Here is a 25,800-nt window from a genome sequence, read left to right on the forward strand (position 1 = left end):
TGCCACCACAGTGAAAAATCAAGAATTTTGAAAGTTAAAGCTAATTGATTGTTTCTTTGGATACATAAAGAAAGATGTTAAAGCATATTACAAAGTGCAAAAAAAGGAGACATTCAGCAGAGTGAAAGCAAACTCTTAGAAGGGCCCGAAGCAGCAGGTTGATTGTCTTGATGAGAGGGTGGAGAAATGAACATGCTTCCGAGTTTTGTGGTTTTCCTGCAGTTTCTGGACACAGATCTCTGCTCCCACACCAAGGGCGTCTTTGGGGTCTGGTTTCTCAAGTGACCAGTCCCCAGTGTATGTGATTCTAGGAAGTTAAATCTCACTCAGTTTCTTATGCTGTATCCCTCTTGTGTCCCGTGACACCCTATTTCAAGCAGTTTGGAAATTATAATCAGGGGAAAGGAGGCTAGCTGAGGGCTTTATATCCACTACCTGTTATGAGAATATTATTAAATCCATTTTGGAGATGTGAAAACCAAGTTTCAGCCGATAAGTGATTTGCCCAGATTCAAACATTGAGGACATGGCAGGATTAGCATTTGAGCCTCGGCCCATCTACTGTCAGAGCCCATGCTCTTTTTTCAGTGCCCTCATAGGCTGGCTGTAAAGCCCAGAACCGAGACTGTGGTTTCATGTGACAGCACACAGGAGGGATGAGGACTGGGAGTGGGAGGCTCCTGAGGCTTCAAGAAGAAAACTGCAGGCCATGAGAGGCAACAGGTGGCCAGCACTCTCCCATCCTCACCATATGTGGTGGCACCTAGGGGCAAGGCCATTTGCATATTCCAGTCCTACACACACCCATTTGGTTTCCCTCTTCCTCTTGTTCTTCAGCATGATCTTAGGAGGAAAAGAAATGTCATCTGCTTTCTAATTTAATTCCCTTTTTTCTACTCTTTATTATTTTTCCTTATTGTAGAAGAAATGGCTTTCCATTAATACAAAATTCAGACATCATCAAAACTATAATATAATAAACATCCACTGTGATCCCACTTGCTAAAGATAACCATCATTAAGTTCAATGCATAGTCTTCCTTTTTTCATATTTATACATATGCTAACATATATTAGAATTATTCATTTGCTTTTATAAGAAGGAGGTCAGATTGGGGGCATGGAGGGCTCCCACCTGCCTAAGCAGAGGTCTTACACCTGCATAAGCAGAACCATGATCATGCCTGTAATTCCAGTACTTTGGGAGGTCAAGGCAGGGGAGTCTCTTGAGCCCAGGAGTTCTAGACCAGCCCGCATAACAGGGTGAAACCCCATGTCTACAAAAAGTTTAAACTTAGCTGAGTGTAGTGGTATGTGCCTGTGGTCCTAGCTACTTGGGAGGCTGAGGCAGGGGGATACCTTAGACATAGGAGGTCAAGGCTGCAGTGAGACATGATCATACTACTGCCCTCCAGCCTGGGTGACAGAGCAAGACCTTGTCAAAAAAAAAAAAAAGAAAAAAAGAAGGTCACAAACAGTGTTGCAATTTTTCTACCACTTTTAAAATCCTTTGAAACATTTCTTGTGTTGGTATATGTAGATCTGATCTAACTGTATTCTTGTAAATAGATATATAACATAACATTGGGTGCACCACAAACTATTTATTTATTTATCTGGTGGAAATCTTATTCCTCCCAATCATGTTGCATGAGGGAATTTACACTCCCAGGGTATAACACTATTGGTGATTCCAGACTTCAGGTGGGAATGATTTATCTTACTGTTGAAACTAGGAGAAGAAACCAGGCAGCGGCCCTGCCCTCTTTGAGCTTTCAGTCCCAGTGGCTGGCCCTCAAAGATGCCAGGAGCACAGCGACTGGGGGACCGCTGCTTCTGCAGGTGGGAGACTGAATCCTGGGTGAGTGTATTAGTCTGTTCTCACGCTGCTGTAAAGAACTGCCTGAGACTGGGTAACTTATGAAAGAAAGAGGTTTAATTGACTCACAGTTCCACATGGTTGGGGAGGCCTCAGGAAACTTACAATCATGGGAGAAGGGCAAGCAAACACATCCTTCTTCACATGATGGCAGGACGGAGAAGTGCCAAGCAAAAGGGGAAAAGCCCCTTAATAAAACCATCAGATCTCATGAGATCTCATTCACTATCACAGAACAGCATGGGAGTAACTGCCCCCATGATTCAGTTACCTCCCACTGGGTCCCTCCCATGACACATGGGGATTCAGGATGAGATTTGGGTGGGGACACAGCCAAACCATATCAGTGGGCCATCTTGGAGAGTGGAGGAAAGAAGTAGAAAGCTCACCTGTGGCCTCATATTTTGGTTACATTCTCCAGTGAAGTTTAGTATGAAGTTTGAATTTCATCTGTTGTAAGCTTATGGCTTTTCAAAAAAATACATCCCCTCTCTTTCCCAAGAGAGAAAGAGAGCAGTATTATTTTCTGGCCTCTTCAAATCCCAGCATTCTCATTCCCCACTGATGGACATACATTTATGTTTTATTGCAACAAATATCGCCTTTGTCACAACAAATATTGCCTTTGTCCAACGTCTACATTTTATTTCTATGCCAACAGGGTTGACAATAGGAATGATGTCTTTCAAAGAAGCTGTTTCTTGGAGAAATCTCTGAATCTGGGCTTAGGGTCAGCACTCAGGGAGAACCAATCAACAACAACAGCAGGATGGACTGAAGAGTCTCTTGAGGCATGGTAAGAAAGCTGTATTGCAGGAGGTTTTGTCCATTCACCTATTCATTCAGTAAGCACTCACAGTTCACTTCTAATATTTCAGGCACAAAGTCAGCTTTTATGGAACCTGCAATGCACAAAGAAACAAGCAATAAACAAGGAAATGTCAGAAAGTAATGACTGCTATGCAGTCTTAAAAGAGTGATGAGTTTCAGTAAAAGCAATTTCCGAGTACATCTTGAAGCTGTCATAAGAGAATGCTTTCTGGTATAAAGTTTGCAACGTATCCATAGGCTTTCTTTCAGAAATTTCTAGTTCTTGAGCCTCTGTTACAATATTTTGGTAAGTGATTGGTTTTCCATGGTACTTTCCGTTTCATGGGGATTTCAGAAAAACTGTTGCCCTCAACCCTTTCCCCACAGACCTCTGCACATGCATCTTTTCAAGGCAGGCACTTTAGAATAATACAGATAACTAGATATGGATGTGTATATGTGTTTATTTTCAGCATAAATTTGCTTAAAGTGATGTTTTCCAAAATATTTTGTCTTCCAAAAGAAAGGACTAATTTTCTGAAATAGTCTATCAGTGTCTCTAGGGCATCGTTCAGTTGGGTGGCACTAGAGTTTTGGTATATTTTAAACATATTTTCTTATTGTTGTATTTCCTATATGTGGCGAGATACTATTTTAAAACCCAGAGAGGCCTTGGAGACACAGTAAAGGAGGCCAGTTTGGGGTAATGGCTCGACACCAGCTGGGACCATGGAAAAACTAGTCTAAGCCTGGGTCCTTTTGGTGTAAATGCGTGGGCACTTGAGGCCTTCTAATATGAAGCCCAATAGCCTTCTGTTCTGGGAAATTGTTCCCTGTTTGTTTGGTGGTGTTTAATGACTTCCTTCCTTCCATTTTCTCTGCACTATCTTTTTCAAATACCCTTGTCAGATTGGGCCTTCCTAACTCACTTCAACGACCCTCTCATAATATTCCAGCCCAGATTTCCTTTTCTTTTTTTGCATAAAGCTCATATCCTCCATAATGTTTAGAATTTCTTTTTCTTTCTTTCTTTTTTTTTGAGATGGAGTCTCACTCTGTTGCCCAGAGTGGAGTGCAGTGGCATGATCTTGGCTAACTGCAATCTCCACCTCCTGGGTTCAAGTGATTCTCCTGCCTCAGCCTTCCGAGTAGCTGGGATTACAGGTGCACACCACCACACCTGGCTAATTTTTGTATTTTTTGTAGAGACGGGTTTCACCATGATGACCAGGGTGATCTTGAGTTCCTGACCTCAGGTGATCCGCCTGCCTCAGCCTCCCAAAGTGCTGGGATCACAGGTGTGAGCCACCACACTTGGCCTGTTTAGAATTTCTTGATTGCATTTTTCAGGTCTTATACTAATTTTTTCCCCATGTGGGCAATCCCAGTTTTATTTGTTGAACTCTTTTTGTTGTTCTCTGCTATTTCTTTTTTATGGGATCCCATTTTTGTTTTGTGGATTAAATATTCCCTAAATCTCACTGAAGATGCTGCATGTTCTTTTCTAGTTTTAATCTGTTCACTTAATTATTTGTTTCCTCTGGAGACATTTTTTCTGTTAATTCTGGTCTTCTTTTTCCATGTTGTGTATTTTCTTCCAAGTTGGTGATCCTTGCCTGGTTTTCCATTTTGTCCTGAAAATTTCCTTTCTAGCAGTCTTTTTCTAAAAGTAAAAGCTCTTAACATCTATCTGCATCGATACCTGAAACCATCTGTATGAGTTCTTCACCCTTAAAGTACGCTGTTCTTTCACTACTGATGATGACGTATTGAATAACTCTGGAGTCCTCTCACCAAAGGAGGACCTTCTTTAGCTCTTGTAAATAACCTTAGATGATACATCTGCACATCTGAGTGTAGCCGGTGTTCTGCTGCAGCCCTTCGTATGGGGGAGGAGTGGTTTTTCTCACACTCATGGTCAGTATTTAAAGGCTTTCTTTGGGTCCATCTTGTGGAGGAAACTGCCCTGCAGCAGCATCCATCCAGACCCTGCCATCCTGCTCAGTTTGGTAGTTTCTGGTTGTTCTGTTAGTTTCTAAAGAGCACACCTGGCCTATTTGCATCCTGGACAATAGTTCCTTCCCTCTGCTCCAAAAAGGTTGATTCCTTAGGAGTTCAGGTAAGATGACCTTTATGGGCTGAAGATAGATATGTGAAGTCCAAAATTCCAGTGAGGGACAGGTCTACCCAGGGTGACAGGAGCTATAATATAGTGACGTTGCAGCCCTGTCTTAATGGTGACATGAGTTGTTCTGTAGCCCATCCTACATCTCTGTATTCTAATCTCCCTTAAGATCAGAGATTATATTTTTAGTAGATCTTGGTTTAGGGGGAAGAAAGATTAAGGAAAACAGAGGGTGAATAAGAGCCCTTTGTGAGAGACACCAGCACAAACATACTGTTACCGGTGGCGGGTGTCCAGGCTCTTGGCATCTTGAACAAAGAACTGGACAAAACGCACAAACAAAGCAAGGATGGAACGAAGAGATGTATTGAAATTGAAAGTACACTCCACAGTGTGGGAGCGGCCCAAGCTTAGGGGCTCAAGGGCCCTGGTATAGAACTTTGGGAGTTTAAATACCCTCTGGAGGATTCTGTTGGTTACCTGAGGTATGCCCTATGTAAATAGAGGATGAAGTAAAGTTACAAAGTTATTTATTTGGTGCATGCACTATGGAGGGGATATTTCCTGTCATAGCTGAAGTGTGAATCGGCCTTACGTTCCCTGCCTCCAGACCCTATTTTTACTGCCTCAGTGCTAGCAGTTTACACTTGGCTAATTGGTATTTCTTTATCATGGGTAATTGTAAATTACAATTCTCCTTACCTGGATTATTAGATTCAGACAAATGTGTTTGTAGCTTAAAGGCTTAGGAAGCACAAGCCTTCAATTTCTCTGTAATAGAATGCAGAATGCATTATTTACAATAAAAATGTAGACGAGCTCATAATCCTGGTTTCAGCTTTAAAACAGAAAAAGATCTAAAATCATTAAGAATCCTAATTTGGCAAGTGAAAGTGGATGAATGCCATCGTTTTAGATCTGGGAGGATGAGAGTTTAGGTGAGAAACTCTCCAGGCTTTCATGATACAAATCTTCCTATTGGAGTAAAAAGATAAAGAAAATTCTAAGTCGTGGTATTAACACTTGTATAACCAGTTACAATGTAGGTGTATGCTTCTGTTTTGTAATGATTGTGTTGTTCTAGACTTACTCCTAAAAGGCTTTAAGCAGTTACGAGAATCTGATATATTAGACATGTAAAAAATTTAAGCTGCTATCCATGTTTTAAATGTCTTGGAAACTCTCAGTTTTTAATATCCATTTATTTTTTATTTACTGCTAAGTGAATACATATGTAGAGAAATTTAAAATGTTTACAGCATAACGCATTGGACTGTGCAGGATACTAACGTGGATATTAGATAAAGTACTAATAATGAAGTGTGTTCCTCAGATTGAAACATCTTGCCCTCCCCTGGTAACTGCATTTTCTGATTTCAAAGTTCTCTGTAATTACACAAAATCTTTAAAATTCTTTTGCTGTAAGAAAAAGAGGAAACCCCACAGAGGGGGAACAAGGCCAGAGCCAGGGTGATCAATTTTGCCTCATTTTTATAAAATCCTCTTTGTGGTTATGTTTTTCTCCCACCTTAAACCCACTATTCTTCTCCCCATCCCCTCAGATGGCCATTTCTTCAGTATGGTTGGAACGCTCCCTAGAATAGCAGAATGGAGAGTGTCTAAAACAACTTTTACTATTCGTGCTAGACCTTCACCAAACATCAATATGATATTTACTCTTAATAAATTTGTTGCCTCTTTATATTATCTCTCTTTGTAAAACAACAAAAGCGCAAAACCAAAAACCCAAACTATTCTAGGTAGAAAAGAAAAAAGAGAATAAAAATTAAGTTCTCTTTTGTACTCAAAAAGATCCTTTGTTCTCAAAGTAAGATAAAATTTAGATGAAAAAGGACATGTGGACTTCCACACTAATAATAATGAAAATGGTGATTAATATGTTTGGATGCTTGCTCTGTGCAAGCTGTATTTTGGATCTTATCTCAGTCTAGCCAGGTGGGGACCATTATGGTTCACATAGGGATGTAGGGTTGCTCATCCTTACCCAGACATATAGACCCACTGGTCAAGTATACAGAAAGTAATTTTTTTTTAATTATTATTATTATACTTTAAGCTCTGGGATACATGTGCAGAATGTGCAATACACGTGCCATGGTAGTTTGCTGCACCCATCAGCCCGTCATCTACATTAGGTATTTCTCCTCATGCTATCCCTCCCCTAGTCTCCCACCCCCGACAGGCCCTGGTGTGTGATGTTCCCCTCCCTGTGTCCATGTGTTCTCATTGTTCAACTCCCACTTATGAGTGAGAACATGTGGTGTTTGGTTTTCTGTTCTTGTATTAGTTTGCTGAGAATGATGGTTTCCAGCTTCATCCATGTCCCTGCAAAGGACATGAACTCATACTTTTTTATGGCTGCATAGTATTCCATGGTATATATGTGCCACATTTTCTTTATCCAGTCTATCATTGATGGGCATTTGGGTTGGTTCCAAGACTTTACTATTGTGAATAGTGCCGCAATAAACATACATGTGCATGTATATTTATAGTAGAATAATTTATAATCCTTTGGGTATATACCCAGTAATGAGATTGCTGGGTCAAATGGTATTTCTGGTTCTAGATCCTTGAGGAATTGCCACACTGTCTTCCACAATGGTTGAACTAATTTACACTCCCATCGACAGTGTAAAAGCATTTCTATTTCTCCATATCCTGTCCAGCATCTGTTGTTTCCTGATTTTTTTAATGATCACCATTCTAACCAGCGTGAGATGATATCTCATTGTGGTTTCAATTTGCATTTCTCAATTTCTTCAATTCGCATTTCTCATCTAATGACCAGTGATGATGAGCTTTTTTTCATATGTTTGTTGGCTACATAAATGTCTTCTTTTGAGAAGTGTCTGTTCATATCCTTCGCCCACTTTCTGATGTGCTTGTTTGTTTTTTCCTTGTAAATTTGTTTAAGTTCTTTGTAGATTCTGGATATTAGCCCTTTGACAGATGGGTAGACTGCAAAAATTTTCTCCCATTCTGTAGGTTCCCTGTTCACTCTGATGATAGTTTCTTTTGCTGTTCAGAAGCTCTTTAGTTTAATTAGATCCCATTTGTCAATTTTGGCTTTTGTTGCCATTGCTTTTGGTGTTTTAGTCATGAAGTCTTTGCCCATGAATGGTATTGTCCTGAATGGTATTGCCTAGGTTTTCTTCTAGGGTTTTTTATGGTTTTAGGTCTTATGTTTACGTTTTAAATCCATTTTGAGTTAATTTTTGTATAAGGTGTAATGAAGGGGTCTAGTCTCAGTTTTCTGCATATGGCTATCCAGTTTTCCCAACACCATTTATTAAATAGGGAATGCTGTCCCCATTGCTTGTTTTTGTCAGGTTTGTCAAAGATCAGATGGTTGTAAATGCGTGGTGTTATTTCTGAGGGCTCTGTTCATTCCATTAGTCTATATATCTGTTTCGGTACCAGTATCATGCTGTTTTGGTTACTATAGCCTTATAGTATAGTTTGAAGTCAGGTAGTGTGATGCCTCCAGCGTTGTTCGTTTTGCTTAGGATTTTCTTGGCTATGCAGGCTCCTTTTTGGTTCCATATGAATTTAAAGTAGTTTTTTCCAATTCTGTGAAGAAAGTCAATGGTGTCTTGATGGGGATAGCATTGAATCTATAAATTACTTTGGGCAGTATGGCCATTTTCACAATACTGATTCTTCCTATCCATGAACATAGACTGTTTATCCATTTATTTGTGTCTTCTCTTATTGCATTGAGCAGTGGTTTGTAGTTCTCCTTGAAGAGGTCCTTCCCATCCCTTGTAAGTTGTATTCCTAGGTATTTTATTCTCTTAGTAGCAATTGTGAATGGGAGTTCACTCATGATTTGGTTCTCTGTCTGTTATTGATATATAGGAATGCTTGTGATTTTTGCACACTGATTTTGTATTCTGAGACTTTACTGAAGTTGCTGATAAGCTTAAGGAGATTTTGGGCTGAGATGATGGGGTTTTCTAAATATACAGTCATGTCATGTGCAAACAGAGACAATTACTCTTAATAAATTTGAGAGTACTTGAATACCCTTTTTGTTCTATTTGAATACCCTTTATTTCTTTCTCTTGCCTGATTGTCCTGGCCAGAACTTCCAATACTCTGTTGAATAGGAGGGCTGAGAGAGGACATCCTTGTCTTGTGCCAGTTTTCAAAGGGAATGCTTCCAGTTTTTGCCCATTCAGTATGATATTAGCTGTGGGTTTGTCATAAAAAGCTCTTATTATTTTGAGATACATTCCATCAACACCTAGTTTTTTGAGAGTTTTAGCATGAAGGGGTGTTGAATTTTGTTGCAGGTCTTTTCTGCATCTATTGAGATAATCATGTGGTTTTTGTCATTGGTTCTGTTTATGTGATGGATTACGTTTATTGATTTGCATATGTTGAACCAGCCTTACATCCCAGGAATGAAGCCAACTTGATGGTGGTGGATAAGCTTTTTGATGTGCTGCTGGATTCAGTTTGCCAGTATTTTATTGATGATTTTCACTTCGATGTTCATCAGGGATATTGGCCTGAAATTTTCTTTTTTTCTTGTGTTTCTGCCAGGTTTTGGTATCAGGATGATGCTGGCCTCATAAAATAAGTTAGGGAGAAGTCCCTTTTTTTCTATTGTTTGGAGTAGTATCAGAAGGATTGGGCAAGAGTTCCTCTTTGTACCTCTGGTAGAATTTGGCTGTGAATTTGTCTGGTCTTGGACTTTTTTTGGTTTGTAGGCTATTAATTACTGCCTCGATTTCAGAACTTGTTATTGGTCTATTCAGGGATTCAACTTCTTCCTCGTTTGGGAAGGAAAACTTGGGAGGGTGTATGTGTCCAGGAATTTATCCATTTCTTCTAGATTTTCTAGTTTATTTGTGTAGAAGTGTTTATAGTATTCTGTTATGGTAGTTTCTATTTCTGTGGGATCAGTGGTGATACCCCATTTATCACTTTTTATTGCATCTATTTGATTCTTCGCTCTTTTCTTCTTTATTAGTCTGGCTAGCGGTCTATTTTGTTGATCTTTTCAAAAAATCAGCTCCTGGATTCATTGATTGTTTGAAGGGTTTTTCATGTCTCTATCTCCTTCAGTTCTGCTCTGATCTTAGTAACTATTTCTTGTCTTCTGCTAGCTTTTGAATTTCTTTGCTCTTACTTCTCTAGTTCTTTTAATTTTGATATTAGGGTATCAGTTATAGATCTTTCCTGCTTTCTGTTGTGGGCATTTAGTGCATTAAATTTCCCTCTAAACACTGCTTTAAATGTGTTCCAGAGATTCTGGTACATTGTGTCTTTGTTCTCATTGGTTTCAAATAACTTATTTATTTCTGCCTTAATTTCGTTATTTACCCAGTAGTCATTCAGGAGCAGGTTGTTCAGTTTCCATGTAATTATGTGATTTTGAGTGAGTTTCTTAATCCTGAGTTCTAATTTGATTGCACTGTGATCTGAGAGACTGTTATGATTTCCATTCTTTTGAATTTGCTGAGGAGTGTTTTACTTCCAAGTATGTGGTTACTTTTAGAATAAATGCGATGTGGTGCTAAGAAGAATGTACATTCTGTTGCTTTGGGGTGTAGTGTTCTGTAGATGTGTATTAGGTCCACTTGGTCCAGAGCTGAGTTCAAGTCCTGAATATCCTTGTTAATTTTCTGTCTCATTGCTCTGTCTAATATTGGCAGTGGGGTGTTAAATTCTCCCACTATTATTGTGTGAGAGTCTAAGTCTGTTTGTAGGTCTCTAAGAAGTTTATGAATCTGGATCCTCCTGTATTGGGTGCATATATATTTAGGATAGTTAGCTCTTCTTGTTGCATTGATCCCTTTACCATTATGTAATGCCCTTCTTTGTCTCTTTTGATCTTTGTTGGTTTAAAGTCTGTTTTATCAGAGACCAGGATTGCAACCCCTGCTTTTTTTCTTTCCATTTGCTTGGTAAATATTCCTTCATCCCTTTATTTTGAGCCTATGTGTGTCTTTGCACATGAGATGCATCTCCTGAATACAGCACGCTGATGGGTCTTAACTCTATCCAATTTATCACTGTGTCTTTTAATTGGGGCATTTAGCCTTTTTACACTTAAGGTTAGTATTGTTATGTGTGAATTTGATTGTGTCATTATGATGCTAGCTGGCTATTTTGCCCATTAGTTGATGCAGTTTCTTCATAGTGTCGATGGTCTTTACCATTTGGTATGCTTTTGCAGTTGCTGGTACAGGTTGTTCCTTTCCAGGTTTAGTGCTTCCTTCACGAGCTCTTGGAAGGCAGGCCTGGTGCTGACAAAATCTCTCAGCATTTGCTTGTCTGTAAAGGATTTTATTTCTCCTTCACTTATGAAGGTTAATTTGGCTGGATATGAAATTCTGGGTTGAAAATTGTTTTCTTTGGCTGGGCGCGGTGGCTCATGCATGTAATCCCAGCACTTTGGGAGGCTGAGGCAGGCAGATCACCTGAGGTCATGAGTTCGAGACCAACCTGGCCAACATGGCAAAACCCTGTCTCTATAAAAATACAAAAAAAATTAGCTGGGCATGATGGTGTGTGCCTGTAATCCCAGCTACTTGGGAGACTGAGGTGTCTCAAAAAAGAAAAAAAGAAAATAAAATTGTTTCCTTTAAGAATGTTGAATATTGGTTCCCACTCTCTTCTGGCTTGTAGGATTTCTGCAGAGAGATCCCCTGTTAGTGTGATGGGCTTCCCTTTGTGGGTAACCTGACCTTTCTCTCTGGCTGCCCTTAACATTTTTTCCTTCATTTCAACCTTGGTGAATCTGACGATTACGTGTCTTGGGGTTGCTCTTCTTGAAGAGAATCTTTGTGGTGTTCTATTTCCTGAATTTGAATGTTGGCCTGTCTTGCTAGGTTGGGGAAGTTCTCCTGGATAATATCCTGAAGAATATTTTCCAACTTGGTTCCATTCTCCCTGCCAGTTGCAGGTACACCAATCAAACGTAGATTTGGTCTTTTCACATAGTCTCATATTTCTTCGAGACTTTGTTCGTCCCGTTTTCATTCTTTTTTCTCTAATCTTGTCTTCTCGCTTTATTTCATTAAGTTGATGTTCAGTCTCTGATATCCTTTCTTCCACTTGATTCATTCGGCTATTGATACTTGTGTCTGCTTCACAAAGTGCTTGTGCTGTGCTTTTCAGCTCCATCAGGTCATTTATGTTCTTCTCTAAACTGGTTATGCTAGTTAGCAATTCCTCTAACCTTTTTTCAAGATTGTTAGCTTCCTTGCATTGGGTTAGAACGTGCTCCTTTAGCTCGGAGGAGTTTGTTATTATCCACCCTCTGAAGCCTACTTCTGTTAATTCGTCAAACTCTTTCTCCGTCCACTTTGGTTCCCTTGCTGGCGAGGAGTTGTGATCCTTTGGAAGAGAAGAGGCATGCTGGCTTTGGGAATTTTCAGCCTTTTTGCACTGGTTTCTCCCCATCTTTGTGGATTTATCTACCTTTGGTCTTTGACATTGGTGACCTTCAGATGGGGGTCTCTGAGTGGATGTCCTTTTTGTTGATGTTGATGCTATTCCTTTCTGTTTGTTAGTTTTCCTTCTAACAGTCAGGTCCCTCTGCTGCAGGTCTGCTGGAGTTTGCTGGGATCCACTCCAGACCCTGTTTGCCTGGGTGTCACCAGCAGAGCCTACAGAACAGCAAAGATCGCTGCCTGTTCCTTCCTCTGGAAGCTTCGTCCCAGAGGAGCACCCACCAGATGCCAGCCAGAGCCCTCCTGTATGAGGTGTCTATCGGCCCCTACTGGGAGGAGTCTCCCAGTCAGGAGACCCGGGGATCAGACACCCACTTGAGGAGGCAGTCTGACCCTTAGCAGAGCTCAAACGCTGTGCTGGGAGATCCGCTGCTCTCTTCAGAGCCGTCAGGCGGGGACGTTTAAGTCTGCTGAAGCTGTGCCCGCAGCTGCCCCTTCCCCCAGGTGCTCTGTTCCAGGGAGATGGGGGTTTCATCTGTAACCCCTGACTGGGGCTGCTGCCTTTCTTTCAGAGATGCCCCGCCCAGGGAGGAGGAATCTAGAGAGGCAGTCTGGCCACAGTGGCCTTGCTGAGCTGTGGTGCACTCTGCCCTTTTCAAACTTCCCGTGGCTTTGTTTACACTGTGAGGGTAAAACCACCTACTCAAGCCTCAGCAATGGCGGATGCCCCTCCCCCTACCAAGTTTGAGCATCCCAGGTCAACCTCAGACTGCTGTGCTGGCAGTGAGAATTTCAAGCCAGTGGATCTTAGCTTGCTGGGCTCCGTGGGGGGTGGGACCCACCGAGCCCGACCACTTGGCTCCCTGGCTTCAGCACCCCCTTCCAGGGGAGTGAATGGTTCTGTCTTGCTGGCATTAAAAAAAAAAACAAAAAACTCCTGCAGCTAGCTTGGCATCTGCCCAAATGGCTGCCTAGTTTTGTGCTTGAAACCCAGAGCCCGGGTGGTGTAGGCACCGGAGGGAGTCTCCTGTTCTGCGGGTTGTGAAGACCATGGAAAAGCACAGTATCTTGTCTGGAGTGCGCTGTTCCTCACAGCACAGTCCCTCATGGCTTCCCTTGGCTAGCGGAGGGAGTTCCCTGACCCCTTGCACTTCCCAGGTGAGGTGACGCCCTACCCTGCTTCAGCTCGCCCTCAGTGGGCTGCACCCACTGTCTAATTAGTCCCAATAAGATGAGCCGGGTACCTGAGTTGGAAATTCAGAAATCACCCACCTTCTGTGTCAGTCTCGCTGGGAGCTGCAAACCGGAGCTGTTCCTATTTGGCCATCTTGCCAGCAATCAGAAAGTAATTTCTTATTTAAACTTCTGTTTGTCTGCTCTCTGAACCTGGTAATTCAGTATAATATATGGGCTAAATGGGAGAAGGAAAATGTTAAATGGAAACTTCACCATTATCAGGTGGCTCCATAGCTCACGCAGACACTAAATTTTTTTAATGGCATAAATAAAATGTCACTAAAGAGTTAAAAGAATTTTTGGTTTCAGGCTCAATTTTATTTAGGAAATAATGGCCTTTGTAACCTGGGGCAAAAACATCTGGCATTCTACTAAGACCTTGTCATGATTTCAAGTATCAGGGGAAAACTGTGGTTAGGCTAATGTAGAGCATTGGCTTGTGGCCACAGTTCATGTGCCTTCTGAACAGAGAAAGTGGTCGAGGAGGGCTGAATTGTTCTTCCTCTCCTTCCTTGAGTGTAAGTAGGGTGTGAGGTAAAGGGATGGTATTAAAGAAAAAGTACGTATTATTAAAATGTGTGAGAATCTGGACGTTAGACAGCAGGACCTGGGAGAGACCTTGCCAAGCAGCAAGGAGCACTTGCAGAGACCAGAGAAATAAGACAAACTCTGGCAAAACAGAAGGTGAGCCTGAGAACAGCAGAAGGAGGAGGATGCTTGTTGGGGTCCGTGCCAGGGGTGGTGGAGAATGAAAGAACACACAAAAGACAAAGACACACAGAGAACATGGCGGCTGCACTCAGAGCCTCCACCTCACTTTATTTATACTCCATAAACCCCATGTCAGCAGAAAGAATGCAATGCAAAACAAACTTTCTTTTCCTACATGTAACCTTCTACTCAGTTCCTTGTTTCTATGCTCTTCCTTATCTGCCCGCCTTCTTGGCGCCTACAGGAGTTCATTAAAAGTTCAATTGGAGATACTGTCCTTGAGCCCTATCTATTCTCAGCATACTGTTTTCAAAGGCCCCTGCATTTCCCCCTTTTTGTTTTGTTTTGTCTCAATCCTAAAAAGGTAGCCTATATTTGTTCCTGTGTTTTCTTTTGTTTTTGGAGGCGACAGAGGGAGCATCGGATCACCAAAAGAAGTAGACCCAATTTGAGTGCCCAAAACAATATACTTCCGGAGATTGTAGAAATCCATGTTTTCATCTGGGTCCACGGGTTAAAGGCAGCAAGGCGCTGACCCAGCTCTTGCAGGGTTACGGTTCCGGACAACACATGTAATTGTTGTCGAAATGCTTTGGAAATGTTCTGAGTGAGCTCTTGGATGTCCAAACTAATATTTTTATGGCCTACTAATAATTTTTGGATTACGGTCCAATTTTGAGAGATGTTAAAAGGCACAGGCGTTACAAAAAATTGAGTGGAGTTTCAATCACATTGTAATGTTATCTGAGTACTGAGTACAGTGAGCTGATCTCCAAGCCATGTTAATGCTTGCTCCATGTTGTCCAATCTTTTAGCAAGTTGAGAATAAATGTTTTGTTGTTGAAGCCATAACCGGTGAGATTGCTCGTGCCATTGCTGCACAAATTTAGCATTTTGTATGCTTTGATGAAGAGCAAGTCCTGCTACGGTCGCAGTGGAGGCAATGGCAACAAGACTCATCACCGAGGCAATTATAAGTCCAAGGGCATGGCGGGTTCGCTGGAGAGAAGTCCAAATATAAGTTTTAAGAGGTGATGCCCCCCACAGTCGCGTAAGGTTAACAGGTAGCCAAATTTCCTTACGAGCCCTGAGGATATAAATATCCCCAGTAAAGTTGTGCCACCAGGAATGATTGAGGCAAGACAAAAATGTACACATATCTGTACAATTAACAATCCCCATATCATTATATCCCATGTCAAATTCCCTGCTAATAATAGGTAGGGCTTACAGACACAAGCAATAATATATCAGGAGGTATTTCGATATAACTGAATATGAAAGGAGTTAGTTGGGTTAGAAAGATGAAGGGACATATTCCCCACAAAAGTGCTAATGGCATCGCCTGCAGCTAACAACTTCCAAAGATGACTCTGTACTTTAGGCCTCCTTCACGCCATACCAAGGTTTCATTACTGTTAGTAGCAATACTTTTATTTACCCAGTGTCATTTTAAAGGTATGTGACTAAATTTTATTTGAAAATTACCGTGCACACTCCAATCAGTTATTTACATTTCATTGTATTCTAATAAAATTTGGGGTTTAGTTCCCCGACATTGTTGTCACTCCAGCACCTCAATATTAGGAGAAACCTCTAGAATAGGACAAAAAAGTAAAGAACTAGGAATAGTTTCATTACTATATACAGTATGATTATATTAAAAACTTCTAGTTACAATAATAACAGTATTAGTAGCCACATGACTATGATTATAACGAACAGCCCAGGCTTCATGCGATTTTCGGAGACAATGAGAACTATTTCCCATACATATTGGAACTCCTTCCACTCCAAATTGATATGTGTTGTTTATAATTTCCATTTCCCGTTTTATATTGTCCTTGTCTGTATAGGGGGACGGCATCCAAGTAGTGTCATTGGTGAAAACCTTAATTTCCGCCTCCCCCCAGGCGACTCCCTGATACAAGGGCGGAAAGGGAATATAAGTCCAATATTCATACAAAGCCTCACTAAGGGAAATAAGTCCCCCGCCGAGGCACATCCAACAAAGGAAGAAATGCATGCTGAATCCAGTTTTCTTTTCAACAGGGTTTCAATCATCTTGTAGGAAACCACTCAGGTCCGCTCCCTGTAAGGACAAGAGCATAGCCCCGTCCCTGTTTTAGGACTTGCCCTTGAAAATACTTACCTTCTTTATTAGGATACCAAACCTTTAAACTGTCAGGGGGGACTATCACCGAGGGAGGTGAGGAAAGATGGGTTACGGCAGCGGAATCTTGCAATTGTCTCCATTGATTCAAAAAAATTAAGGTAAAAAGAACCTTCAAAATCTGGTTTCAAAATCTGGTTTCTGGGGGGCTCATTTTTCCCTTTTTGTTTTGTTTTAATAGTTAAGTTTTTAAAGTTAAATTTGTGTGTTTAATGATGGCTTGACCTTGACTGTTGTCCGGGATACCGATGATACGTTGAATATTGTATTGTTGTAAGAAAACTTGTAATTTACAAGAGACATAGGTAGGGGCATGATTAGTTTTAAGTATAAGAGGAATGTCCATGATGGCGAAACAAGTTAAGAGATGAGTAATAACAGAAATGAGAAAAAGTATTAATGGTATGATGAACATACTTTAATTGTTTAAAAGAAGGGACACCTCGTGGATTAACCCCAGGATGGAAGGATGGAATGTTTAAAGGAGTACAGGAAGGACAAGCTCGAATAAGAGAACGAGCTTGTTTATAAGTTAAATGAAACCGTTGTTGAAGGCCGGAACTATTAGTGTGATGTAGAGTATATTTTTGTTTTGTAGTATGTAGGTGGCCTATTAAAAGTGAATTAATTTGAGTATTACTATGAATTAATGGTCCAGGAAGTTGAGAATGAGAACGAAGATGAGTGATGAATAAAGGAGTTTGACGTTGGCTCAAAGTAGAAGATAACAAGGAAAAGAGTTTTTGAAGAGAAGAAGTAGTACAAAGAGGTAAAGTGGCCTGAGAAATGTAAGAAGTAACATAAACGGCGTATTGAGAATTACTAACAATGTTACAACCAGTAGTAGGGAAATTAAGTAAGACCATGAGAATAGTAAACAGTTTTTTTTTGTTGTACCGAGGGATAAGGATAAACTGTAACTTGAGATTGATGAACACTTTAATATTTAGTCTTATTATTGTTACTAGTATTAGTAAAAAAGGTAGGACCTTGAACAGGAAATACAGAAATTGGTGAGAAAGGCAACACAGAATGTTGCCTAAAAAATGAAAAGATTGGAGACTTAGGATATTGGGTAGAAAATTGTTCAACAAAAGAAGCGCAAGCAACTTGTCAAGAATTAGAAGTTGTAAGAAGATAAGTGATCTGATTATGAGTGAATTGAGAGATAATTAAGGAAGGATTTTTTTTTCCAAAGTTGTTGACAGTGATGTCGTTTTTTGATGATTAGTTTAGTTAAACGATTGATATAAGTAGTTAAGTGTTTAGATATTTTATTGGACAAAATGATCTATTTTAGTGGTTGACTAGTTTGATGAATTATTTTTGTGGGAGAAGGTAAAGTATGAAATAAACAAAAGGAAGGGCCTTTTGAAGTTGTTTTTTAACAAGTTGGAGTTTTTGTAAAGTTAAAGGAGTTAAATGGCGTGAGTTGTCCAAGTGACTGTCTTTTTTTAGAATAGAAAAAAGATGATATAACTGATATGTTGGTATTTTTAAAACAGGACGTATTTAATTAATGTCTCCTAGAAGTTTTTGAAAATCATTTAATGTTTTTAAATGATTACGTTGAATTTGAATTTTTTGGGGTTGAATATTTTGTGTTTTTAAGGTATAACCTAAATATTGAATAAGAAAATTTAGTTAAATTTTTTTTGTGGCAATATTAAGTGAGTAGAAAGAAAGTTGAGTTTGTAATGATACAAAAGCATCTTGTTGTTTTTTTTTGGTTTTAACTTTGGGGGATAAGGGCAGGATTAGGAAGACCGGGCTGTAAACTTTTTCTAGGTTGAATGTAAACATTTATAGTTTTAAGAACAAGACAAAGACGAGAATTTCATGTAGAAGTACGTGGCTTTAGATTTTTTTTCGCCATTTGTTTTTTGACTTACTTTTTTAAAATTTTAAGTTTTTTTTTAGATAATGGCCACTGTTTTACCTAAAGAGGAGTGGTCGTTTTATACTTTAATTATAAAACTTGAGGCTGGTGAACAGTGGCTATGAGTTTAAAGGATTGTAGCCCATTTTGAACATTATATTTTTGACAGTTGAGGAAATATGAAGAATGTTTAAAAAAGTACCAAATTGTTATGAAAGATTTTGTCCCTAAAGATTAATATTGATAGGAATAATATAAAAAAACACTTGACCTTGTTGACCTTTAGGACTGACACAGATTAAAGGTTTTACGTTTTGATAAACCACAGAAGTAGTACCCAAGTCAGTGAGTATAACTGAAACTTGTCTTTTTTTTTATTGTATAGGCCAATAATTTAAACAAATGATAGACATATTTACCCCCGTATTAATTAACTTTTTAAAAACTATTTTATTAATGTGTAATGAACATAAGGGTTTTTGATTAGAAACTAAAGTTTTCCAAAAAACAGGTTTTTTGTGTTACGAAACCCTTTTTATTGAGAATACGTTTTTCTGTCTTTAGGCATATAAATTGTGAAACTTGTACCAAAATAAGAATTTTATTAGTAATATTATGTCCTTTTGGCAAAGGGCCACATACTTTAATAGTTAATTTATATACTTTTTTATTAGGAGACAAAGTATAAGGCTGAGTAATAGCTAAGTCAGTAGCGGCGCTCTGTTTAGTTGTTGCATAAAGCTGAGAAACTGGGGTAAGGTGTGGGATCCTTAAGGAGGACTTGAATTTATTTTTTAATGTTGTAGGTCATTGTTTACTGAATATTGTAGTAGACTTGTATTGTAATTGTTGGGGCCCCAAGTTTGTGGGCCCCGGCTTTCGTTTTTTAGGAGAGGAGACAGTAAATTTTCACTTTTATTAGTTTTGGAACGACATTTATTTGTTCAATGTCGACCTTTATCACAACATTTGTACACCTCTGAAGGCAGCTTTCTGCCTTGAGGGATAAAAGTGTTTAATTTTTATGACATTTTTTTTTGAAATGTTTAGGTTTACCACACTGAAAGTAAACACCTTGTTTGTTATTTTTTTTAAGGCTTTAGACAAAGTTCCAGCAAATAATTGAGTATTATAAATAGCCCTTTCAACACTAACACAAGTTTTAATATATTTATCTAAATTGGCCCCATTGGCCTTTAACGATGTTAACAATTTTTAATAGTCAGTATAAGTATTTTTAAAAGACAATGTTTGTAACAAAATTTTTGAAGTAAGGCCAGCACCCACAATTTTGAAGACAGTATTCTGAAGACGGGCTACGAAATCTGGATATAGTTTATTTGTGCCCTGTAAAATCTTTACAGAGGAAAGGGAACATTTTTTTGTTATTTTTACCTTATTTTAGGCCCTTAAAAACAAAGTCTTGATTTGAGTAAGGGCAACATCATCTAAACCAGCCTGAGCATTAAGAGTAGCATATTGGCCCGTGTCTGTGAGTTGTTTCTCAGTGGGTCCAGGGGGATAACACATAACATTTTTTTAGCCTGTACATGTGTCTTGTTTATTTACCAGTTGTGTAATTGTAACCACTGAGAACGATTAAGAAAAGCCTTTCCCAAAGTCTTTTAGTCTATAGGAATTATTAAATTTTTTGATGAAAAAATATTAAGAAGACCAAGGATAAAAGGAGATTGAGGTCTATAGTTAGAAATGGCAGTTTTTATTTTTTTTTTTAAATTTAGTTTGTAAGGCATTAAATTGGACATTATTGCCACCATTTGAAAACTGAGCATTAGGAGCAAAAGAAGCACAAATAATTGGAAACAGATTCAGCTTCTTAAATTTTTTTTTAATTAAAAGTATATATAATATATAATAATACTCATATCCCCAAATATAAAGAATCTCAACATATTAATAAGAAAAGGCAAATAACCCAACCAAAAGCAGAACAAAGAAATGACAATAAACTTATATGTCTAACATCATTACTCACTAGGAAATATGTATATTAATACCAAATTGAGAATTATTACATACACAATACAATGGTTAAAATTTAAAAACACAGAAAATATTAAGAGGTAGTTAATGTGTTAAGCAGCTCGAATACTCAACTTCTGTTTGGAGTGTAAATTGGTGGAACCTATGCACCCCTATAACATAACAATTTTCTGGCTGGGGTTATTAATACTATATTAATAATAATAGTTAATATTAATGTGCTTATTTATTGACTATTGAAATACTCATAATATTTTAACAAACAACAAGATATACATATACACTGGTTTTGACATATTAAACAGGTGTTTAGTATAAATTTAAAGTATGTCTGATGTGAACAGGGCTTCAACTTTGCCAAACAAAGGTAAAGATAAGGAAGCCGGGGGGTTGGAGGCTCTGGAAAATTCTCTTTTAACAGGGCAGAAGGAAAAGAAACAGGGAAAGCTCGCAAAGGTGAATTAGAAGAATATATTTGTAATATTTGTTGAAGCATTTCCATAATACACTGCCTGTCAGAATTTCCCTTAGAAGAAGGAAGAGCTGGCTTTTTCTCTTTTCCCCCTTTTGTTACCCCCGCACCCATCCTCTGTTATCCTGGCACAAATGGGCTCCATTTCAGATTTATTATTATTTTTTTCCCCCAAATCCTCAGATACCTTTCCTCCTGTGGCTACATTACCACACTCTGAATCAGTCTCAAGTAACTCTAATGTCTGAGTGATAGAGTCACACAAGGTCCACAATTTTAGAGGCATAATATCCCCTAACTGGAGAGCTCTAAGCAGAGTTTTTACTACCTGTAACCATTCTCTGCGATTTAGCTGCACTTTAGTCTGATACTGAAACCAGTAACAATGTTGTTCAACATGGGCAAACAATCACTTCAAAGTCTTTTTCTTTCACTTCTACTCCTATAGACAGCAACAGTCCTTGAAACAGCCGTAAATATTCTGAGGCCAGAGAGATGGAATTCCCCATAATGAAAGCTTAAGAAGGTTCCCCTTAACAATATCTGGGCCTTACCCGCCCCTAGGAGGTTCCCCTTCTTGTTCTCCCCTACTCACCCGTGCTGACCCTGCTCGCTGCGCCACTTGTTGGGATCCGTGCCGGGGGTGGTGGAGAATGAAAGAACACACAAAAGACAAAGACACACAGAGAACATGGCGGCCGCACTCAGAGCCTCCGCCTCACTTTATTTATACTCCATAAACCCCACGTCAGCAGAAAGAATGCAATGCAAAACAAACTTTCTTTTCCCACATGTAACCTTCTACTCAGTTCCTTGTTTCTATGCTCTTCCTTATCTGCCCGCCTTCTTGGCGCCTACGGGAGTTCATTAAAAGTTCAATTGGAGATACTGTCCTTGAGCCCTATCTATTCTCAGCATACTGTTTTCAAAGGCCCCTGCAGATGCTGGCTCAGGCGGAAATGTCTAAGGATTGGCTAAGCTGCTACCCTTGGATAGGCTGGAGGTGAGGCAGTGTCTTTGAAGAGACCACCTCTTCCTGAGATGGACATTGGAAGGCCTGGGCCACAGTGACACTAATGGCCCCAGGTAGAGGTGTCTCCCCTACCTCAATGCAGGTACTAACTGCACATGCAACATGGAAACTTCCAGTATTATCAGCCCCAGAAAAAGAGTTGATTTCAGTAGTAAAGTCCACAGGAATCATAGAGACAAGGGCTATCCCCAGCAAATCCTAGACAGCCAAAAAATATGTTACAGGTCCTAGGGAGAAGCCTGCACGCCTAGTGGGCCTCTGTATTTTCACAGATAGTAAACTCCTATTTGTAACTTTTGTCAGTTTCCATGGTGTCAATACTCTCATTGTGGCAGATTTCAAACTATCCATGTGAAGCCACTAAACATGGAGTGGGGAAGAGATGCACAGAATCCACTCTCAAGGCCAGTGTAAGCCAGCAGCAGCAAGCCACTGGTCTGCCCTGCATGTAGAGGTCTTGTTGGTGTCTCTCTATGAAGTGGAGACAGTTTTAGAAAGGCGACTTTGTGTTCCTCCTGTGTACTGATTATACATGCACCACAGAAGCCCAAATCAGAGCTTTAGAAATTTAGATGGTTACACAAAACTTTTTATGAATGTTGCTAAATTATTTGGTTGTTTTATGTTAATAAAACCCTCTGGGCAGGGATTCAAATGTGTCTGAAAATTACTTGTAAAGCTATTAGGAGGATAACAAAATGTCATTTAAATATAATTTTGCTACTAAAACATGTTAATTAAAATATGCTAATATCTTTTATGAGTTGTTCTTGTGGGATATAAACAATATTTTAAAAGCTATTTAACTACATAAATTGTTCCAATGCCATTTCTGAATCAAAAGTTCTAAACGTCTCTGATAATTATGGTTATTGATTTGGTCATAGTTGCTGACATCACTAGGGTTAATACAACGTTGAAATAGTAAATATTTATTTAAGGACCTTTTAAAAATTGGAGTTCAACATTAAAGCTGCCTATCATAAAAGAGAAATGATGCATGTACCTGTTCCCAAAAAAGTAGAGTTAAATGAGAGTCAAAGCCTCTGAGTCCTATTTGTCGGTAATCCTTGTTACTCTCTGGTACTCCACCCCTCCCAGTTAGTCTCATTCTTCTCTGCTTGGCTCCATACCCTGAGCATTAGACCAGTGTGGGTTGTATCACCCAGGCTCCCTTGCCGTTAGCTCGGTTTTGTTTGGCAGGTGGAAGGCAGGAGATTGGAGGGCAGGAGAGGTAAGTCACAGTATATCTAACATCCTAGCTTCATGTTTTGGAGTTCTATCTTGGGCAGCAACTGGATCCTTCCATGAAGACAGCTCCCACTGGGCCACCTTCTTTGCCAATGACACTATTTTCTCTCCTTGTCGTTTCCATCCAAGGGATGCTGGTGACTGCACTGTCGCCAGTCTCTGGGTCTCTGAGCCTACTTTGTTTGCTTCCTTAATCCTGCCCACACCTCTAAAATCTTCCCTTCACTAAGGTCTCTTTATTTGAATCATCTGGAGTGATTTCTTTCTACTGGGTCCTTCTCTGATGCCTTCATATTGTATATTTCATTTGTATTCTTTATTAACCATAATTAAATTCTAAGACAGTAGTTGCTCCATGTGTTTGTATTCTCTACCATCCCCTGTTGGGGAGATACATTTAAAGCTTTATATGGCGTGGATACCAGCCAGTCATATGAGATGCTGGCTTGTGAGTTGTTCTAGTGCATTGTGGGTGACTGTTTGCCCTTTCTGATACTACAATAAAGCCTAATTCTAAGATATTGGGATTGAAAGAAAAGAAATAAATAACATGAGGTCTAAAAATAAAATGCATTAGCTGCTTCTGCAGCCAAGGCATTGGCCTTCAGTCCTTTATTTTTTCTATTTCCTCTGTTTGAAATGTTTTTTAGTTGAAAATGACTTTCCAACTCCTTTCTTTTTAAGTATGGCAGATTAACAATAGCAGACCTCAAATTCAGAACAAAAAATCACAGAGCAGTGGTACCAAGCTTGAGTGTGCATCAGGGTCATCTGGAGAACTTGTTAGGACAGCGACTGCTGGGCCCCATCCTCAGTTTCTGATGTAGTTGGTCTGAAGAAGGACGTGAGAATTTGCATCTCTAACCAGTTTGCAGGTGATGCTGAGGCTGCTGGCCCAAGGGCCACATTTCGGAACCACTGCAGTGCATAATCTAGATCCTGTGCCATATGGTTGCATGGTGGCCCTTCAGACGATTCTTCTCCATTTTACATTTTATAATGGTGCTTTTTGCTGCTTTTGAGAAAAGAAGAGATTATAAATCAGCTGGAAACATCTGTTTGCCCTAAATATGAAATACATTTCTCAAGACTTATGATCTCTCATGTCTTACTTTGTATTCAACTGTGAAGAATCCTGGGAAGACAGTTGTGAAAATGTCTTGGATCCTTTCCTCAAATTTCTAGTGGGTTTTATTCAGTTTCCTAAAGTAATGACTGTATATATTTTCTAAATACATAGTTTCAAATTCTTATAAAAGAGTGAATTAATTTCTAGCTACAAAGACATATTTGAATGATTTAATTTCTCATTGGATATGGCCTATTTCTATTGTCAGAGAAAGTGGATCAGGCAATAAATCAAATATATACTTTAATGTTTATACTTCCTTACCACCCTCAAAATGCAGGAGGAACCAAGGAAAGGCAAAGAAAAAAGTGGCTAAGCTCTGTTGCAACATGGATGGATGTAAATCAAAGCAAGACATCTGTAAATCCAGAGGGTTCTTTTTGTGGGGAAAAGAATTTACCATTCTGATATAATTGGGTTAACTCTACATTGTAGTTATACTTAAACGTACAAGGAAATCTTAAGAACGAAAGCTGAGGCAAATAAATAATTCATAAATTTTAGCTAAAATAATACGTTTTCAATTCTAAGTCAGTTCACAGCCAAAGGATTTAGGAAGGGAAACAAGTTCTTAACTTGACGCAGATTGCTGCCGTCTTGGAAAATGGATCAAGTTGCTAGATCTGGACCCATGACCCAGCCTAGCTGGATCATGACATGCTTCTTCGTGGTGTTCTAGGCATAATACCTGAGACTAGATTTATTTCAGTTACTTAGAAAATGTTGCTTTAAATTGTCTTCTCCTCCTAAACAACTCATGGTGGCTATTGTCAGGAGGAAATGAAGTCCAAGAGTTGAAGTCTCATATTATTAACATAAGCACAACAGTGGTACGCATGACAGCCGGGTATGGGAAGCAGCCTTGGTTTCAGTGGATCTTGGATTACTCCAGAGCAGATAACTAGGATACTTTTAACTGGAAACAGTGTTCTTCCAAATGTTGTCACCCATAACTGGAGATAATGAGATTTTATCCTTAGCTAGCAAGAGCCCTTATGAGTTCAGTGCAGCCACTGTGCTCACACTCTGTCAGGACCTATCTACCCCATTTTCCTCCTTGATGTAGTTATTAGTTCCCTTTCTGTACATACAAAAACATCTCCTTGCATGTTTAAAATAAAACTCACTCTGGTAGTGTTAACTTTCCATGCAGAGCAGAACATTTATAAATGTGTGTCTACAGAAACAAACAAACAAAAGCTTCTCACTGTAAATGGAACAAAAAGAGGAAAAATGTTGTGGAAATTTTACTGCTACCCACGGTTCTGTTTATATTCAGGCAAGGCAATTTTATGAATTGCGTAGAGTCAGATTCAGGGTTGAGTTTGAATTGACGTGATCTAAATGCTGGCATGGTATCCAAAAGCCAAATCTAATATCATCTAGTTTTGATATCCGGAAATGTTTGCATGATGTTTTTGACACTTTAAGGACATTAGTATTACATTGCTGATGTCAGTATTCAGAAAAAATAGGATTACATAGGCCTTTGGAATCTTTTCACTAAAGGAAGGTATTTTCCAGCTCTTTTAAGTAAATTATAAATAATATATCTGCAGATCTGAGGACAGTCTGCCTTCTGTTACAGTGTCAGGCCAAGTCTTCTACAATCTTAAATTCTGTGGGTAAGGAGAAATTCTCTCCATGATACATTTCAGTTGGCAATAT

The 25,800-nt window shown here is 39.3% G+C and overlaps 2 long non-coding RNA genes across 7 annotated transcripts in view; one reads left to right on the forward strand and one right to left on the reverse strand.

Annotated features, from left to right (window-relative positions):
* Positions 1–25,800, forward strand: part of LOC135970237 (uncharacterized) — a 149,926-nt gene that overhangs the window by 70,593 nt on the left and 53,533 nt on the right. For 2 of the 3 annotated variants that reach the window (XR_010585839.1, XR_012432861.1), the window contains exon 4: positions 2,541–2,675. The exons of the other annotated variant lie outside the window; for it this stretch is intronic. This is a non-coding gene — a long non-coding RNA (uncharacterized lncRNA). The remainder of the gene's footprint in view (positions 1–2,540; positions 2,676–25,800) is intronic. 3 annotated transcript variants of the gene reach the window in all.
* On the reverse strand, positions 1,915–21,423 carry LOC102140876 (uncharacterized). 4 transcript variants are annotated; one of them, XR_012432859.1, is made up of 4 exons: positions 21,315–21,423; positions 13,517–13,655; positions 5,517–5,585; positions 1,915–2,781 (listed from the first exon to the last, which is right to left on the reverse strand). It is a non-coding gene; the product is annotated as an uncharacterized lncRNA (long non-coding RNA). The 4 variants fall into 4 exon arrangements; XR_010585838.2 differs by lacking the exon at positions 5,517–5,585; XR_012432858.1 differs by lacking the exons at positions 5,517–5,585; positions 13,517–13,655.

The sequence above is a fragment of the Macaca fascicularis genome, chromosome 3, assembly GCF_037993035.2.
Source record: "Macaca fascicularis isolate 582-1 chromosome 3, T2T-MFA8v1.1".
NCBI classification, from domain to species: Eukaryota; Metazoa; Chordata; class Mammalia; order Primates; family Cercopithecidae; genus Macaca; species Macaca fascicularis.